This window comes from Daucus carota, chromosome 1 (assembly GCF_001625215.2).
Source record: "Daucus carota subsp. sativus chromosome 1, DH1 v3.0, whole genome shotgun sequence".
Lineage (NCBI taxonomy): Eukaryota > Viridiplantae > Streptophyta > Magnoliopsida > Apiales > Apiaceae > Daucus > Daucus carota.
The window spans coordinates 16,959,123-16,979,394 of record NC_030381.2 but is presented as its reverse complement, the minus strand read 5'-3'; the positions used below and the strand labels follow the sequence as shown (position 1 = coordinate 16,979,394).

General features: G+C 35.8%; 2 pseudogenes; both read right to left on the bottom strand.

The window, feature by feature from the left end:
- Window positions 1-259: 259 nt before the first annotated feature.
- On the bottom strand, window positions 260-6,652 carry LOC108203789 (subtilisin-like protease SBT1.1; annotated as a pseudogene).
- Window positions 6,653-6,870: 218 nt separating this feature from the next.
- LOC108199148 (subtilisin-like protease SBT1.1) lies at window positions 6,871-11,095 on the bottom strand (annotated as a pseudogene).
- Window positions 11,096-20,272: the final 9,177 nt, after the last annotated feature.

Sequence of the window (20,272 nt, the reverse complement as noted above, 5' to 3'; positions counted from 1 at the left end):
TACTCTAATTTACGTATATATTGTGTTGTACTAAGTCCAAAAATACATAACCACCTTTGTATTTTTTCCATGACAAGGATGATCCCGTTAATACTGCAGAGAAAACCCGAGAGGAGTCAACATTATCCTACATGTTCACTTTCAAAAAAAACTATTAAGAATGGAATAAGAATACTTAGGACGAATCTAATATCTAAATTTTTTGGACATTCCAATATCATAGGAAAAAGTAGGCCACTGATAACTTGTTGGACTGGAGGCATAACTTAAATCAACTATTACCCTCTCCAAAGGAAAAGTGTTCTTGAAATTCTTGAATAAATATCATAAATTACATAGAAATTACCGAGGATCAAACACAGATATATAGTAACATTCTGTCAAGTTTTTTTTTTGTTCTTACAGTATAACATCTCCAAGGTAGCCAGAAATAACCGCAAGGCTAGTACTCTTACTTGGAGAGCTTTCTGAATGTGTCATTTTCTCGACATGAAGAGTTTGCAAATCGTGTAATTTACGTTTGGCATCATTAATGTGAAAGTCAATTGCATGAAGTTCGTTAAGTTTAGTCTTTGAAAACAAGAGCGGTTCAATAAAGGTGAGATGGTTTATCAGCCAATTTAACTTGAATCCCCATCCCTGCAAGTCAGTAAAAAGAGCCCGATACTCAGAAAGCACCTCAGCATTCATCTCAACATTTTGTTGCATTCTTGACTAATTTTGATGGGATTTTATATTCAAATTTTCCAGATATTTTATCCTGTCATCAACACATGAGACTATGAGAGAGAATATGCCAGAAAATAATTTTAAGAGCAAGCCAACTGAATAAAATAAAGATATTGGTAATGCAAATTCCACAATAACAAACAAAAAGGATATAAAGCTACCTGAATGGTCACCAAGTCAATACTAAGAATCTTGGCGCTGCCAAGTTGGGAGAACATAGTTTCAATCACATCTTGATAGTGTCTCCAGACCGTCGAGCTTAATAGAAGATCCCAAAATTTAATAGCTGCAATCTCCAACTTAGAACCTTCATAAGACACCCGATAGAAACCAATAGCTTGAAAATTACACAGTTTTTGTGGCCATACCACAATTTTTGAGCCTAAGTATATGTACAGAAGATAAGCTGACCTTAATTTTTAGGTTCACCAAATGACAAGACGTCTGATATAGTGTTGGCAAAAATCAATGACAAGATTCCTTAGACCGGTAAGTGCGAGAAAGTAGTCAATCATATTCTGAGGAAAGACCATAGAGTTGTCAAGACAGGCAGCCTCCAACATGATTTGTGAACCTTGAGTCTTTTATAAGAACGATATTCAATATTGATCGTTGTTAAGTGGGGTAGAGTCCATAAATCCGCTTTCATAAAATCCTCATATTCAAACTGCATTGTAAGTTTAAGCTCTTTTAAGGTTCTAGAACTGAACAAAGATAATAAACACTAACGATCTGAGTCAACAATAAGGTGTTGAAAAATTATATATAGTGCCAGTGGTAAATAATTTACAATATTAAATACAATATAGAATGAAAGGCTATCTGAGTAAACTTTTGCACAACTGTGAACTGACAGAATTAATATAATGCAAGATGCAACTATTATATGAGGATCAGAGGATGTAAGAATAAGATAAAATGTCAGAGGTTCAGAAATAAAAATAGAAATGCCTAACTGAAAGATGTAATATGCTTCGACAATTAAGATAGTCCGCCAGAGCACAATTCTGTCTCTAGCTAACAATATCATCATCTACCAGCAGTTTTCGCTGTGATTAAGTTTTGGACAAACATAAAAATCAAACAATAACACAAGCATACAATGATATGTTTATCAAGGTAAAAAACTTTACTGGTTTTTTTTAAAAACTCTAGTAGTAAAGAGAAAACATAAAATTACAATAGCACACCAAAACCCAGGAACCGACATCACCTCAAAAATTAGTAAAATATCGTCCTTTCTTAATGTTTCAGTAATACATTCATCATTCTCAATTGTGATTTTGACGCTACAATCATCAGATGCTAATTAAAATTACTTAACACAGTTATTTAATTTTGCCAAAACATAAGCAACATAAAAATTAAAAAATCATGGTAAAATCCCTGAGCAAAAATAATGCTCGGGGTATATAATTTTGGCCTAGATAACCACAAAGACCAGATAAACTGCCTTGCTAGGCAAAATCAAATCCAATCTTATTATAGTGCTTAAAAAATATGTGTTCTTTTTACAGGTGTTTTATATCCTTTTGACCATAAGCGGTCTTCAATGGATGGAGAGTTAATATGTTCCCAGGATTCTTCTTGTATTCCTCAAGTCCCGACTAAACTGAATAATCTTGCCATGTCAAAGTTGGCAATTTTGGATTGCTGAGTGTTTAGATCATAACAAGTAGTTTGTAGTCTGGAATCCTGGTAAGATCTCTATGTTGCAGTTTTTTCACTAATATGTCTATAAATGAGCAATCTATTACAAATTTTATCGCTAATAACATAATACGTTAATACCTATAATTCGTGGGAAAAAAATCACATATTAACATATTTTTTTTCTCATAAATGTACCTGTATATACTGATAAAAAGGCATCAAACAACAAATCAAATAATAATCGTATAAGTTGAGAGTTGTAAAGAAGGTACCAAATAGTGTCGATACCAAATCAAAAAAAGATAATAAGCCCCTTGACCGACATAGAGCATCTAAAGCACTTGCAGCTAAAGCTCCCAAAGGTGTTGCAGGGATTATATGTGGATCAGCAAAGATGTCCTCACCTTCATTATCAGTGTTTACAAGCAGCATTGCAGCACCCCCTGCAAACAGTACCTGTTCTGCTTTTTTGGCTCGGCTACTCCCTCCTCTTTGACAAACTACAATCTTTCCCTTCACAAGCTCCGGTGTAAGAGAGCCATTAGAACAGTACTGAGCCCCTTGTATACCTGCAGTTGCACCATATACAAGTTGCAAGCTTTTAATATTTTTCCCGGAACACAATGAAGGCCCTTTAAATAGTTGACCATTCCTGAGTTTAAATGTGGTTGGAAAGCTCCTGTCCAGCTGAGCATAAAACAAAGACCCCTTGTTGAAATGCACCAAGTGATGCAATAGCTATGCTATGTTCATAATAAGGCTTTGCAATGCCACCCAAAGAGAGTGACAATATATTGACCCCATCACTAATAGCTGTATCATGGCAGCTAAATTATCTAAGCTTGAACCACCGAAAGCATAACAAACTTTATATGCTGCAATTCTTGCTGTGAACATCATTCCAGTAGCTGCGCCTTTAGCATTACCAAGAAAGCTTGCACCTGGTACAAGATTACCAGCTGCAGTTGATGCAGCATGTGTACCATGGCCTTCTGCATCAAGGGGAGATCTGCAATCCTCTGTTTGATTAATCTGTTCCTCTAACAGATTCATAACCCTTGAAGAAAGCTCTTGCTCCGATTAGCTTTCTGTTACAATCTGAAATTGTAAAGTTTGTGCCCTCTTCGCATTTGGCTTTCCAATTGTAGGGCACTGGAGGCATGCCAGTGTCGAAGAAACTGATGTGTCCTGGCCATATTTCAGTGTCTAGAATACCGAATAGCGATTATGACATCAGAAGTCAAGTTCTTGGGATGTCAGAGTCCCCTGCCAGGATTTAGGCTGAGAAAACCTGGTGAATGAGTGGTGTGGATGCTTAGCATTTCATCAGGAATGGCATAAAGAAAACCGTTGATTTTGTCTAATGATCTTAGGTTTGATTTAGTGAGTGCTGCAGAAAAAGCAAATATGGTTGTTCCGTAAACGTATAGAAGATTGGGTGGATATGCTTCTTCTTCATTATTTTCTTGAATTGACAATCTATGGATAGAGTCCATGACATATTCATGCCATTTTTTTATTGTCCGCAGACTTTTGATCTTCGACTTGTACATGTGAACTATGTATGCACCTCTATCTTTTGGAACAGATGAAGTTACTGAAACCATCAAGGCTAGTAACAACAAGGCTGTTCTTAAGCTCATGGTTGCTGATGCATGCATACTGCCAAAAACACATATATATAGTCAGAAACATCCAGCAAGTTTATACCATAACCAAGCTTAAATTTAAATAAAATGCAGCATTTTCTATTTTATTTTCATCTCTAAGTAAAATTTGCTCAGAACATGTAAATTAAATCATCTTTCAATAATCATCTTCAACATAAAATTATATCGCAATCAATAAATTTAAAAAAAATCAATGGATAAAAAGATGAGGAAAATCACTTAAGTAGAGGTCTCATACATAACATGTATAAAAACTGGTGCCTCCCTTGAATCCAAGCTGATTATGAAATTTATCGTCAAAAGCAACATTTCACTAATCCAATTTCATCCCCAATCTAGCTCTAAAATAAATGTAAGATTAATAAAACCTCAATTTAAATCAAAAGTTACGACCTTTAAAAGAAATTTTAGTTATAATCCATGTATACATGGATTATAACTAAAATTTTAGTTATCTCAGCCACTGTATATAACACCACTTGTCTCTGTTACGACAGTAAGTTTTCATGATTCCAAAAAACAAAATTATTCTAGATGTTGTATACATTGTCACCTGATACAGTAGCTGCCATAGGTGATCAGTACCTTTGGTCATGCAAAAGTGGTTGAGATGCATCAGCTGCAAAATAAAATATATTATTAGCTACCCTGAACTGTAGCTGTCAGATGATACAAAGACCATATGCTACAAAGGCCATATGCGAAGACTCGGTGCCAGCCAAATGCCAAGGATAATACATTTATAGAACTGGATTGAGGAGCAGAGACTTACTTCACGCCAATAATATATAGGTCAATAACTTTTGAACAAAAAAATAAGCATATACTTATAGTGTGCTGCCTAACCTGACACAGATTCCAGAATACTCATTCAATTTTGAATACATGTTAAAATGAAAACATTCTATATATCAACTGAACCATACACCAAATACAGTACCCCCACACGAGATAAACCCAGATATTAAACTGAGGTACAAGGCCTGTTGCTTTGAGATCTTAAATGGCATGCGCGATATTGACGCATAGGCCTTAACTTTTAGCCAACCTTCTTACCTTTTTATTTTTATCACATCCATATTTAAGATTTAATACCTGGAGACACCCGTCTCTAAAGTCTGAACCACATGCAGACATATGAGAGAATTAAGTATATAACAAGATGCAATAAGGTAAAATACCTCCGGGACAATGTTGCCCAGAAACCGCAGGTTTTCTTGCTCTTTCTGCAATTTCAGCCTGAGTTAACGCCTCTGCATGGCGCCTATCAGTCAATTAAAAACCTCACCCTAATAAATTAATAACAAGAAAAGCTCCTGTTAGGGTCCCCTTGATCTTGAATGGGAACAGAAATAAGTAATATATGTCCAATCTCGATTATCTAGACAATCGTGTAATAGATACACAAAACAGTGAAGAGAAAACATAATAGGTCCTTGCAAGAGCAGTGTCCTCCAACAAAATGATGAAATCGATTGGAATCCCTCAAAATGATTGGTTGTTCAATAATGTTAGACACAAACTTCATAAAGGCATGGCAGTCATTGCAAGCACATATATTCTTCAATATCCTTATAGGTCGTTTTCCTTGGGGATTTTTAATCAATCGAAATGCAAGAGCTAATTTCTCACTTTGGTAGCATATTGCTTCGAGTTTCTCATCTTCGCCAATTGTGCAGAACCAAGCTTTTATCAGGAATAAAGCTAGATTCTTGTAGCTTGCGTACCATTTTGTTCAACCGCAGATAAATGGCTTTTGATTCAGGATGACTTCGATCTTCTGATACAAACTTATAAAACTTACCACCACTCTCAATCCAATTGCAGGCTGCAAACTTTTTAACTTTCTTGTTTTTCATTAGCGATCTAATCGCTGCAACTGCAGGCATACATATTGGAGAGCATAGATCCTGAATTAAGATGAAAACATCACCTTTAGTCTATAGCTTTCTAAACTCACACCTAAACAATTTTAGACAAACCGATAATCTTTTTTCTACAAATAACAAGAATTGCAACCACAATACGTAACATAACACTCTCATACAGAAGTGAACTCAACTAAAACCCATACAAATCTTTAATGTTAGCACTTGGTATAGTGGGGACACTACATTTAAGAAACATAAAAAACTCGAACCCGGCTTGTTCATCTCAGTCAAACCAAACCCCGGATCAAAATTGAACATACCTTTGTCACCTGGGTTGGGAAAGCCTATATTTTTTTCAACTTGAGTATTGCAGCCAATATGTTCGACAGAAGTTCTAGCGAAAGAAAATGATGAAAGAGTGCGGAATCTGCGTGGTTGGTAAGGAATCTTGAGAAAACGTTAGGCGGGGTTGATTGAAGGAGATTGATGGAGGGGAGGACGAGACGGGGGTGTTGTGCGGCGGTGATGTGCCAAAATCAACAAAACATCCATAACAAATACATATACTAAACACAAATCACCTGGGGATATTCTGACGAGTGGGGAGAAGATGAAGATATCAAATGTCTGTAATTTGATTAACGGCTCGAAAAGAGTGCAGGAAGGGAATGTTAAAAGCCGGAAATAGAATAGCTCTGGATAATTGAGGTAGAACAGATCTGATGTGGCTGTAACGTGCCTGTCTAGTTGGATACACGAGGCTGATGACATGGATTAAAATGGCTCCTCAAAAACCCATGTTGCATTATTATATATATGTTCCCAGGATTCTTCTTGTATTCCTCAAGTCCCGACTAAACTGAATAATCTTGCCATGTCAAAGTTGGCAATTTTGGATTGCTGAGTGTTTAGATCATAAGAAATAGTTTGTAGTCTGGAATCCTGGTAAGATCTCTATGTTGCAGTTTTTTCACTAATATGTCTATAAATGAGCAATCTATTACAAATTTTATCGCTAATAACATAACACGTTAATACCTATAATTCGTGGGAAAAAAAATCACATATTAACATATTTTTTTTCTCATAAATGTACCTGTATATACTGATAAAAAGGCATCAAACAACAAATCAAATAATAATCGTATAAGTTGAGAGTTGTAAAGAAGGTACCAAATAGTGTCGATACCAAATCAAAAAAAGATAATAAGCCCCTTGACCGACATAGAGCATCTAAAGCACTTGCAGCTAAAGCTCCCAAAGGTGTTGCAGGGATTATATGTGGATCAGCAAAGATGTCCTCACCTTCATTATCAGTGTTTACAAGCAGCATTGCAGCACCCCCTGCAAACAGTACCTGTTCTGCTTTTTTGGCTCGGCTACTCCCTCCTCTTTGACAAACTACAATCTTTCCCTTCACAAGCTCCGGTGTAAGAGAGCCATTAGAACAGTACTGAGCCCCTTGTATACCTGCAGTTGCACCATATACAAGTTGCAAGCTTTTAATATTTTTCCCGGAACACAATGAAGGCCCTTTAAATAGTTGACCATTCCTGAGTTTAAATGTGGTTGGAAAGCTCCTGTCCAGCTGAGCATAAAACAAAGACCCCTTGTTGAAATGCACCAAGTGATGCAATAGCTATGCTATGTTCATAATAAGGCTTTGCAATGCCACCCAAAGAGAGTGACAATATATTGACCCCATCACTAACAGCTGTATCATGGCAGCTAAAATATCTAAGCTTGAACAACCGAAAGCATAACAAACTTTATATGCTGCAATTCTTGCTGTGAACATCATTCCAGTAGCTGCGCCTTTAGCATTACCAAGAAAGCTTGCACCTGGTACAAGATTACCAGCTGCAGTTGATGCAGCATGTGTACCATGGCCTTCTGCATCAAGGGGAGATCTGCAATCCTCTGTTTGATTAATCTGTTCCTCTAACAGATTCATAACCCTTGAAGAAAGCTCTTGCTCCGATTAGCTTTCTGTTACAATCTGAAATTGTAAAGTTTGTGCCCTCTTCGCATTTGGCTTTCCAATTGTAGGGCACTGGAGGCATGCCAGTGTCGAAGAAACTGATGTGTCCTGGCCATATTTCAGTGTCTAGAATACCGAATAGCGATTATGACATCAGAAGTCAAGTTCTTGGGATGTCATAGTCCCCTGCCAGGATTTAGGCTGAGAAAACCTGGTGAATGAGTGGTGTGGATGCTTAGCATTTCATCAGGAATGGCATAAAGAAAACCGTTGATTTTGTCTAATGATCTTAGGTTTGATTTAGTGAGTGCTGCAGAAAAAGCAAATATGGTTGTTCCGTAAACGTATAGAAGATTGGGTGGATATGCTTCTTCTTCATTATTTTCTTGAATTGACAATCTATGGATAGAGTCCATGACATATTCATGCCATTTTTTTATTGTCCGCAGACTTTTGATCTTCGACTTGTACATGTGAACTATGTATGCACCTCTATCTTTTGGAACAGATGAAGTTACTGAAACCATCAAGGCTAGTAACAACATGGCTGTCCTTAAGCTCATGGTTGCTGATGCATGCATACTGCCAAAAACACATATATATAGTCAGAAACATCCAGCAAGTTTATACCATAACCAAGCTTAAATTTAAATAAAATGCAGCATTTTCTATTTTATTTTCATCTCTAAGTAAAATTTGCTCAGAACATGTAAATTAAATCATCTTTCAATAATCATCTTCAACATAAAATTATATCGCAATCAATAAATTTAAAAAAAAATCAATGGATAAAAAAATGAGGAAAATCACTTAAGTAGAGGTCTCATACATAACATGTATAAAAACTGGTGCCTCACTTGAATCCAAGCTGATTATGAAATTTATCGTCAAAAGCAACATTTCACTAATCCAATTTCATCCCCAATCTAGCTCTAAAATAAATGTAAGATTAATAAAACCTCAATTTAAATCAAAAGTTACGACCTTTAAAAGAAATTTTAGTTATAATCCATGTATACATGGATTATAACTAAAATTTTAGTTATCTCAGCCACTATATATAACACCACTTGTCTCTGTTACGACAGTAAGTTTTCATGATTCCAAAAAACAAAAATATTCTAGATGTTGTATACATTGTCACCTGATACAGTAGCTGCCATAGGTGATCAGTACCTTTGGTCATGCAAAAGTGGTTGAGATGCATCAGCTGCAAAATAAAATATATTATTAGCTACCCTGAACTGTAGTTGTCAGATGATACAAAGACCATATGCTACAAAGGCCATATGCGAAGACTCGGTGCCAGCCAAATGCCAAGGATAATACATTTATAGAACTGGATTGAGGAGCAGAGACTTACTTCACGCCAATAATATATAGGTCAATAACTTTTGAACAAAAAAATAAGCATATACTTATACTGTGCTGCCTAACCTGACACAGATTCCAGAATACTCATTTAATTTTGAATACATGTTAAAATGAAAACATTCTATATATCAACTGAACCATGCACCAAATACAGTACCCCCACACGAGATAAACCCAGATATTAAACTGAGGTACAAGGCCTGTTGCTTTGAGATCTTAAATTGCATGCGCGATATTGACGCATAAGCCTTAACTTTTAGCCAACCTTCTTACCTTTTTATTTTTATCACATCCATATTTTAGATTTAATACCTGGAGACACCCGTCTCTAAAGTCTGAACCACATGCAGACATATGAGAGAATTAAGTATATAACAAGATGCAATAAGGTAAAATACCTCCGGGACAATGTTGCCCAGAAACCGCAGGTTTTCTTGCTCTTTCTGCAATTTCAGCCTGAGTTAACGCCTCTGCATGGCGCCTATCAGTCAATTAAAAACCTCACCCTAATAAATTAATAACAAGAAAAGCTCCTGTTAGGGTCCCCTTGATCTTGAATGGGAACAGAAATAAGTAATATATGTCCAATCTCGATTATCTAGACAATCGTGTAATAGATACACAAAACAGTGAAGAGAAAACATAATAGGTCCTTGCAAGAGCAGTGTCCTCCAACAAAATGATGAAATCGATTGGAATCCCTCAAAATGATTGGTTGTTCAATAATGTTAGACACAAACTTCATAAAGGCATGGAAATCATTGCAAGCACATATATTCTTCAATATCCTTATAGGTCGTTTTCCTTGGGGATTTTTAATCAATCGAAATGCAAGAGCTAATTTCTCACTTTGGTAGCATATTGCTTCGAGTTTCTCATCTTCGCCAATTGTGCAGAACCAAGCTTTTATCAGGAATAAAGCTAGATTCTTGTAGCTTGCGTACCATTTTGTTCAACCGCAGATAAATGGCTTTTGATTCAGGATGACTTCGATCTTCTGATACAAACTTATAAAACTTACCACCACTCTCAATCCAATTGCAGGCTGCAAACTTTTTAACTTTCTTGTTTTTCATTAGCGATCTAATCGCTGCAACTGCAGGCATACATATTGGAGAGCATAGAACCTGAATTAAGATGAAAACATCACCTTTAGTCTATAGCTTTCTAAACTCACACCTAAACAATTTTAGACAAACCGATAATCTTTTTTCTACAAATAACAAGAATTGCAACCACAATACGTAACATAACACTCTCATACAGAAGTGAACTCAACTAAAACCCATACAAATCTTTAATGTTAGCACTTGGTATAGTGGGGACACTACATTTAAGAAACATAAAAAACTCGAACCCAGCTTGTTCATCTCAGTCAAACCAAACCCCGGATCAAAATTGAACATACCTTTGTCACCTGGGTTGGGAAAGCCTATATTTTTTTCAACTTGAGTATTGCAGCCAATATGTTCGACAGAAGTTCTAGCGAAAGAAAATGATGAAAGAGTGCGGAATCTGCGTGGTTGGTAAGGAATCTTGAGAAAACGTTAGGCGGGGTTGATTGAAGGAGATTGATGGAGGGGAGGACGAGACGGGGGTGTTGTGCGGCGGTGATGTGCCAAAATCAACAAAACATCCATAACAAATACATATACTAAACACAAATCACCTGAGGATATTCTGACGAGTGGGGAGAAGATGAAGATATCAAATGTCTGTAATTTGATTAACGGCTCGAAAAGAGTGCAGGAAGGGAATGTTAAAAGCCGGAAATAGAATAGCTCTGGATAATTGAGGTAGAACAGATCTGATGTGGCTGTAACGTGCCTGTCTAGTTGGATACACGAGGCTGATGACATGGATTAAAATGGCTCCTCAAAAACCCATGTTGCAGTATTATATATATAATAGATGTACAGTTTTAACTCTGTGGTATGTAGTCTGTGGTAGGGGTGTGCATTCGGTTCGGTTAACCGGAAACCGAACCGAATAACCGAAAAAAATTCGGTTCGGTTAACCAAATTACAAATTTCGGTTCGGTTTTCGGTAGGAAAATTTCTGAAATTCGGTTTTTCGGTATTTCGATTTTTAACCGCGGTTAACCGAAAAACCGAAATAATAACCGAACTTTTCTGTATTTTATAAAATATTGATTCCCTGGTTGAATTAATATACTCCTGCTAGCATGTGCGACTCTCTACTTCTCCATCTCCAGCCTCGGATTCAATTCAAGGAATTCATCAGTCAACTGACTTATACCATGCGATTCATTAACCCATTTGATTCACTGAAGGCTGAAGCACTGCATCACTCTAGAACTGGATGCTGGAGTCTGGAGCAACAAACCAGCTGGAATAGACATTCAAGAAGCAGAAATCCAAGCATTTGAGCACCCAAAAACTTAGATTTCTTAATTTATTAAATTGCTGATCAAACTAAACTTAAACTATTTGAATGTTTTTTGCAATTTTGAAATTTTTCTTAAAATTCGGTTTCAAATTTCCGTTTTCGGTAACAACCGAATTATTTATTTCGGTTTCGGTTTAAAACCGAATATATTTCGGTTCGGTTTTCGGTAGAGATTTTTTATAGTTTCGGTTAACCGAAAAAAAATTCGGTTTCGGTTTCGGTTAACCGAATGCACACCCCTAGTCTGTGGAATATAAACAACGTCCATGTTCACTTCTAAGACTACTTGTTTTATTTTAGTTTTATGTTCGTCCTCTTGTAGCTTAGTATTTATTGTTGTTTCCAGCTATTGTCTAGGCTTCACTTGCTTTCTTCTGTTGAAACCTTATGATATTAAAACAAAGAAGAGTATTAGTCCAAATAAAATTTAGCAAATATTTGCCACGTGATACTAAAGTATCGGTCCATTGACAAAAAGTGTTCAAAAATTATGTTCTTAAGCGATGCCTGTCTAGTATCATCATAATCACCCAAAAAACTAGAGTTGTTTAGCAAAATCAACCAAAACTAAAATAAATCTGTAAGATATAGTGTGACAAGTGAACAAGCAAAATTAGAAAATTCCAGTGGACAAAGATTCAACAAAGTTCTATAATCTTCGAGGCACAATAACAAACGACATAATACAGTTGACATATTCTCGTCACTACAATTATATACTCTTTGGTGCACAAATGCAACATAACTGGATTAATATATTACTGCAAAAGGAGACGATAAATTTGTCTTAGAATAGCGATCGTCTTTTCATGTTCAGCCGACATACAACAACTAAACTAATGATGTAGTTTCCATAATATTCTTCTCTACAAAGTACACATAGAACATCTAAAGGATAGTTTAATTAAAGTCCTCAAATACAACTAAAGAAAACTTTAATTGTTTAACTATGCTGCAACTTTCTTCCCCTTGGCCAAGTATTTCGACCCTCGCATCACATAATCCATTTTACTGTTGTGATTTCAAGTTAGGATTTTATGACCGTACACCACACGTAACTTGTTCAGCAAACTCTTCTGATTGTCCTGCACAATTTAAATTAGCGTACTTAGCCAACAAACAGACTTGCAAGTATGAACTTAACCGAGCAAGTATCTACAATAACTTATTAGAAAACAAGACATACATTCTCCGTCCTTAGTCAGGTGCTCCATCTAACTTTCACCACCTGTCTAACTTTGACAGGGCATTTCGATATTACCAACTTCCCAACATCAACACCAACAGCTTGTTTCTTTTTTTTTCCTATGCCCCTGTTCACATGTCTTCTTCGGCTACCCTCGGCAACTGCAGCATCCGTGTTGAATTTTGTTTCCTGGCACAAATTAAGATATATTAGCCATTGAATAGACACAGTTCTTGACATACATCACAATGTAATTACCTTCGTATCTCTGTTCCTTTTTCTGGTCGTCTTATGTACCTCTTCATTCACTAAACGAACGAATTTAGCATTCAGATTTTTCTCCCCCTTACTCTGCATTCGAATAGGCTTTGTCTTCCTATTTTGCATTGTGCTTCCTTTATCAGTTCCCTTTTTGTTCAGATTTTTGGTTTGTCTATCAACCAGGTTGCTTTCTTCGGAGTCTAGATTAATATAAACTGGTGCTTTTTTGGGCCAATTGTATACCCAGGGACTCTCAATGAGTCTTGTACTCCTCCTTCGTGCTGCAAAATTATACAACAACAATAAATTAGTCAGAACACACTTACAACTCTTTGTCATTAGTTATTTTCCAACCAACCCCTAGATACTTTATAAATTCTTGTCACATAAATATATTTAGCCAAATCGGGGTCGCTCTCCAATTTAGTAAGAAACCCCAAACAACAAATTACATAGTCTCCAAGTACATAAAGTCACCCTTTTTCGAAATTCATAGACCTACTGATCAAGACATATATCATCATTCTTTTTATGTTTACCATATGTGAATAACTAGCAAGAGCATCGTGAATCATAAGATGCAAAACAACCACTAAAAGCCGTACTGCTACTTACTAGTTCATTTCCAAACAGCACAAAAGATTTATGGCATAAAGTACAACACACATAATCAATTTTAGCAAACTGGTGGACACTTCCCAATTTAGTACGAAACCACTAAAAGCTAGGAAACTATAACTTGATTTAAAAAGGCATGTCAATATAGACTAACCCATAACTTTGTCTCCCAAATCTCAAATCAAAACAAGAAATGGGTGACAATGATACATTGAAGATATAACCCAATAAACGGGTAACAATAAACACCCACGACACATTTTCATATAGTCCTCATGTCTACAGCATTCAAATCAAACTACAGAACAAAACCTATAAACAAATTAACAGTCATATTGTCTACAAATTGATCAGGGACAAACAAAATAACAATCACCCAACGATTTATCATTGTATAAATGACATTTTTAGTACAAATTGAGGGACACAATGGTTTCGCATCAATAGGATGGATTAACATTTTACTTGTATATAACTCGATTTGAACGAAACTAACCTGAACTCATCCCTCGGTTTCGGAGCAATATTATAGTGGTGGACATTTATCACAATGGTTCCGCTGTGTTCCTCGAGCGATCTTCGCGTCCGTGTTTATCTGATTAGGATGTCGGTTTTGATTTTAGGGGAGTGATTTTTAGGGGAAACAATGGTGTAGTAACTGTCACTTGAATGACGTAGTAGACGATGATACATTCTGAAGATATACGATTTGCACGCTGCTGTATCTAGTATTTTTAATTTAAAAAAGAAAATGCCAGTTGTCACTCAGATCTACCATCCATTCATCTTATAATCCAATGGTTCTAGAGTAAGGGGCCATTTGTTAAATATGAACCGTTATATCTGGATGAGTTGAATTTCTAAATGATTGATTAATCTGGATGAGTATAAATGCTCTTGTTTGTCTTTTTTTTCTAATTTATAATCTGGATGACTAGTTTATAGCATAAATTATTATTAAATATATTATTTTATTAAATTATTGTTACTATTATGTATTTTATATTTTTTAAATAATTTTAAAATATAATATAATATGATTGTTGGAATTATTAATGTATTTTTATTTTTAAAATTTATATTATAAAATTAATTTTAGCCGGATAATATTTAAAAATAAACTATTTTTTTGCCACCCATATACTTGTTCCCGGTAGATTTTTTTATTTTTTTTGTCACATTGTTCCTGGTAGATTTATTTATTTTAAAATTTAATATTTTTCAATAATGTAATACATTTTTAAATATATAATTTTAAATTATAAATATTGAATATTTTTGATAATTCGGCTCATTAACGTATATTTAAAAATAAGTATTCTTAAATGTCAAAATCTTCAATATTTCCAATTTATAAAACAATTATATATAAATATATAAAATAATTTAAAGAGATTAGATACTCAATATTACTATTATTAACTGAACAACAAGGTAGTTCATCTGGACGATTGAGAGGAAAAAAATTAGCATCTGTCGTCCAGTAGGTTTTCAGTGTCGTCCAGTTCAAATGGAAAACTATCAAACGTGCTTAACATGAAAATTTTTTGAACGAGACCAGTACCCCTCTCATTCACCTGTTATCAAATGAAACCTAAGTCTCCAAGTACTCCAAAAAAACAAGACTCCAAAGAGCCCAATTCTTCATAAATATGTTGAAGAAATTAAATCTGTTTCTTTCTTTCTTTCCATCATAAAAGAATTCTAAAACAGAGAACTAGTGTTTCTGGAAGAGTTCGAAAATCAAATTTTAAATTATTTTTCTAAACCTTTATATCAATATATTACATTACTTATATGTAATATCATAAAAGCATATATTTATAATGTTTAAGCTGAGAGTGAACAAATAATACATTACATTTATTGATTATATTTATAATTGGGGTCAAATATCAAAACAGTGAGGTCACACTACAAAAAATCGACCGCCTAAAATCGACCGGCAACAAAAAAGTGTTGGGATAAAACCGACCGCACGAAACCAGTCGGTTTTACACAGAACGACGTCGTTCTGCCTTGCTGGCAGGGCATCTAAATATTTCACCTGACCGACAAGCACATGGTCGGTTTTAGTGCTGACGTGTCCGGATTATAACCGACCACAATATCGGTCGGTTAAGTCTTTGTGTATATTTTATCAATTTTTGAATAAATTGTCAGACAAAAACGATGTCGTTTTATTTCTGAAAACAAAACCGACTGCATATCGTCGATTATAACCCGATTTTATTTTTTATAAATGTTTATTTAATTGGAAAATGGATAACATATACGCGTCAAAGACGGGCTATGATGCCGTTTTATGTTAAAACTGCATAATCGACCGTCGGCGGTCGGTTTTAACCTGATTTATATCTTTTAAATGTTTATTTAATTGGAAAATGGATAAAATAGGCGCGTCAAAGAGGGGCAATGACGCCATTTTATGTTAAAAATCATAACCGACCGGCGCTGGTCGGTTTTAACCCGTTTTTTTTTTTTGCTAAATCCCTTTATTCCTCACAAGTCTCTTTCTTTTTCCCCACCATCTCATTTTCTTTCTCTCCACAAAAATCTCCCTCAGTTTTTTGTCCCTGTCTACAAAATTCTCTCTCTACCTAAAACCTATCCCTCTATTTACATTAAAATCACGGATCATAATTAGGGCTGGGGCTCGATTTGGTTTCAGATTTGAATCTCAATTAGGGTTTTGGATCTTCGTAATCTCAATTTGCTGGTATCAATCTCTCCCTTAGTTTCTCTTCACATGTTTGTGTATCTTTGATTATGTTTGTGTATTGTTACATATGTTTGTCTTTGTGTGTGTGTGTGTGTCTGTGATTTTGAGTTTGAGTTTGATATTTATTCATTTTTTGAGTTAGATTTTAGGTCCATTTTAGAAGAATCATGATTATAAACATATATTTATGAGTCGAATTAACAAGCATAAGACACAATCATTTCATTAAAACTTTGAAATAAAATTCACATTCGTAAAAAACTTAAGAAAAACATCTTAAAGTCCCGAAGGGCCAGCCTTGTCCTTGTCCTCCTCCTCCTTCTAGTTCTTCAACTTCGTAGCCATTATCCCCGCGAACTTGATGACGCCCTCCTACTTGCGTATCGCTGCCCACCTTTCTTCCTCTAGCCGCTCCTCTTCGAGATAGTGATCCATATGCATGAACATGATAGGGATTTTGTAATCCAAATCCATTTCCACCCAAATTTCATCGGGGATGTCGAAAATGCCATAGGAGACTCCATAAATTGTGACCGTTTTCTTGTTGTAGTTGATTGGATTGCCATTGCAATTTTGCTTGTAATTGTAGTTGTTGTTGTGGTTAATTTGTGGTGACTTAGTGCCCTTTTTTATAGCACAAGAGTCAAGCAAGTGAAAAGTCTATTATTAATTGCTGTAAACCAATCCCAGGAGTCACCCTTCCATTTAATTCTAAGAGTTATTCCAAATATTCATACTCCTTCACTGCTTAGGGAATTGACAAAATTTTGAAATTGAAATATTATTAAGATTAATTTTATTTGAATATTGATATTACTCTGCTACTTTAATTTATTTGTGAAGATCACTAACCACAATTTTTTTAACTGGTTAGAATGATAGCATTGGGTGTTGTGGAGCTGATGCAAAGATGTAGTTTCCGATATTTTGAAAGGTATCGTTGACGGGGCTTGTTTTTATCAGACGACTTGTAAATAAATAGTTCCATTTGTTTCAAGTTTTCTGATATAAAACATGTTCCGTCATTGCAAATACACAGCCAAATACATTTAGGAAGATGGTAATAAAAATATGGTAATGGTCACGAAAAGAATTAGCGCGTAGTGTATTTTTTTTTAAAAAAAGTATGATATAAAGCCGAACCTCAATCATCATAACCGACCCCTATGACTATTGCACTCCCCAGAAAACCGACCGATAAACATATAACCGACCACTATGACCATATGACAATGCAGAAAACCGACTGAAAACGGTCGGTTATGCCTTGTCAGTTTTAATCCCTCCAAGGCGTTCTGCTATAAACCTGACCAAAACAAGCGTTCTATTGTATAACCGACCATTGAACGGCCGGTTTTAAGGTTTTTTAATTTTTTTCACCATTTTTATTTTTCTAAGTCATGAGAATTCTATATGTTGCATAGGACCGACGGCGTTTTATGTAGAGATTATAACCCAGAAAATCGACCGCCACTGGTCGGTTTTATCGATTGGGCAACACCCTTCTGCTAGAAGACCGACCACTTGATATGGTCGGTTTTGTTATGTGACAAAAACAACGGTTTTTTGTGTACGCTAACTAAAACCGACCACCACGTGGTCGGTTTTAACAAATTATTTTTGCAGAATCTGATTATTTTATTATTTAAAAAACGGCGGGTAGGTGCGTTGCAGCTAGCATATGACGCCATTTTGTTAATAAAGACATAACCGACCGCTGGACTTTGACAGCCAGTCGGTTTTGTCCTGGCTAAAATTACAAAACCATTCCTCACTTTCGTTTTACAAAAAAGCTTATAAAAAGGGAGGATGAAGAAGAAAAAGGAGAAGAAAGGAATGAAAATCAATTATCAAAAACAAAGTAAGCTATTCTTCTTATTATCACATTGTAATTTGTATGCATGTTTTTTTATTTATTTTTCTAGAAAAATTTAATGTGTTGGTCCTCAAATGTATTGCAGAAAGAGGGGGGTGGGGTTGACTGCAATACTGATAAATTCAAATCATAATTCCACAACTAATTAAAGATTCAAATGGATCAGTAGAGAAAGATGCAAACAAAGTTATGAACACTTGTAGTTTAACTTCACAAAATAAATGGTTTATTTATTTTGTTGTTTTGCTACAACCTCAAGAAAAAGTTTCTCGAGCTTCAGTTATCTCAAGGAATACACTTGTGTTTCACTCCTTTGGTGTTCTCTCTGTTTGATCTTCTTGCAATCACACTTTAGCTCAAGTTATGGTTCCTATACATATATCAGAGTTTAACCTAACTTTGCCACCACGGGTTCTGCAGATCTATAAAGTAGACTTTTGCTTTTACGGCTACTTGACAGATTACAACCCATGTGACATTCCTAAAATGCTAATCAACAGTTGTTACATTGTATGAAAAGCAACCTAGGAACATACTATTTTGAGTATAACAGAAGTGAATGAATAGTGACTTGTCTCCTTTCCAGGTAGCTATCCACGACTTTTGTGTATCCTTGAGCTTCAAGCTGTAGGCTTGATAGGTCTTCTTCTGAACATCTTTTCTGCAGCAATCCTAAAGTTGAACATCTTAATCTGCCACAGGATTGACTTGATGTGGATTCAAATCTAATCCAAGATCTCCGACGACAGTGACGTAGGGACACCAGAACTTGTTGTCAAACGATGATTGGGATAACAGTGGCTTCCTGAGTATGCTTTAGGTAGGAAAGCCAGTGTTCTGCTGTCATGCGAGCGGAAACTTTTTTTATGCAGACCTTCAGCCAATGTTGTTGTCAAATACAGAGTTGCTGTCATGACCTTGCAACTGTCTACCTTGTGTAGTATTGATGTCAACCATCTTGACAATAGTAGTCTACAAATTTTTGGAGGATGCAGCATGGCTGACAGTTACTGTTGGTTCTTTGATATTGACATCCTTATTTGCTCCATATTGTGTAGTTTCTCCCTCTACATTCTCACTATCCTCTTCACCGGCTTCTATGGTTCTTTTCTTAGGAACTGGTTAGGCCTTTTGAAGGGATTTAGGTAGTCTTGAATGTCTGGGTTGAATGTATGGGAAAGAATACGGGTTAGCTTGAGTTGGTCTACTCTAGCTTCATCCTCGAGAGAAAAGATAACCGGGTTATCGGTAAATGGGGAACCAAGGTTGGACACTTGGTCACTCATGTGCTTTGTGTAGTGCAGTATCATGTCACTGTGTGGATCTGAATTAATGAGTGTAGTGTGTGTGTATTCTTTTTTAGAACAAAACACTCCTTTGTGTTAGGAGCATTTGAAGCAATACTACAAACATTATTAAACATAGTGACAAAGCGAGGGTAGATTGATACCTTTCAGATTATGGCAGAACGAAGTTAAGCCATGATCATCTTACCCATGTTCACCTTGTACCCGTGAACCATTGAGTATGTAAGCTTCCTTATGTAAGAGGGAATGCCATTCCAACCAGATGTCTTGGTAGAGAAGATCTTCACCATGGCATCAAATAGCATGTTCCACTCTTTCCCAAGGTGTTTTCTGTCCATCTCACTAGTAGGATACCACTCGATTGAGTTTTCATTAAGAACTGGACCAGCATACCCGATCTTTTGGAAGAACTTTGTCAGAGTTGCATCATCTGCAAGATCTCTATAGGAATCATCATCTGCAATGGTAGTCCAAAAGCTTCATTGATTTTCTCAACGTTTAGGATGTGTACTTTACCGTCGATCTCGAATTCAACACTGGAATCCTCATCAGTGCCTTTGTTCTTAGCATTTCCAGATTTGCTCCAATCTATCCTTGTCAATAAGTGGCTTCGTA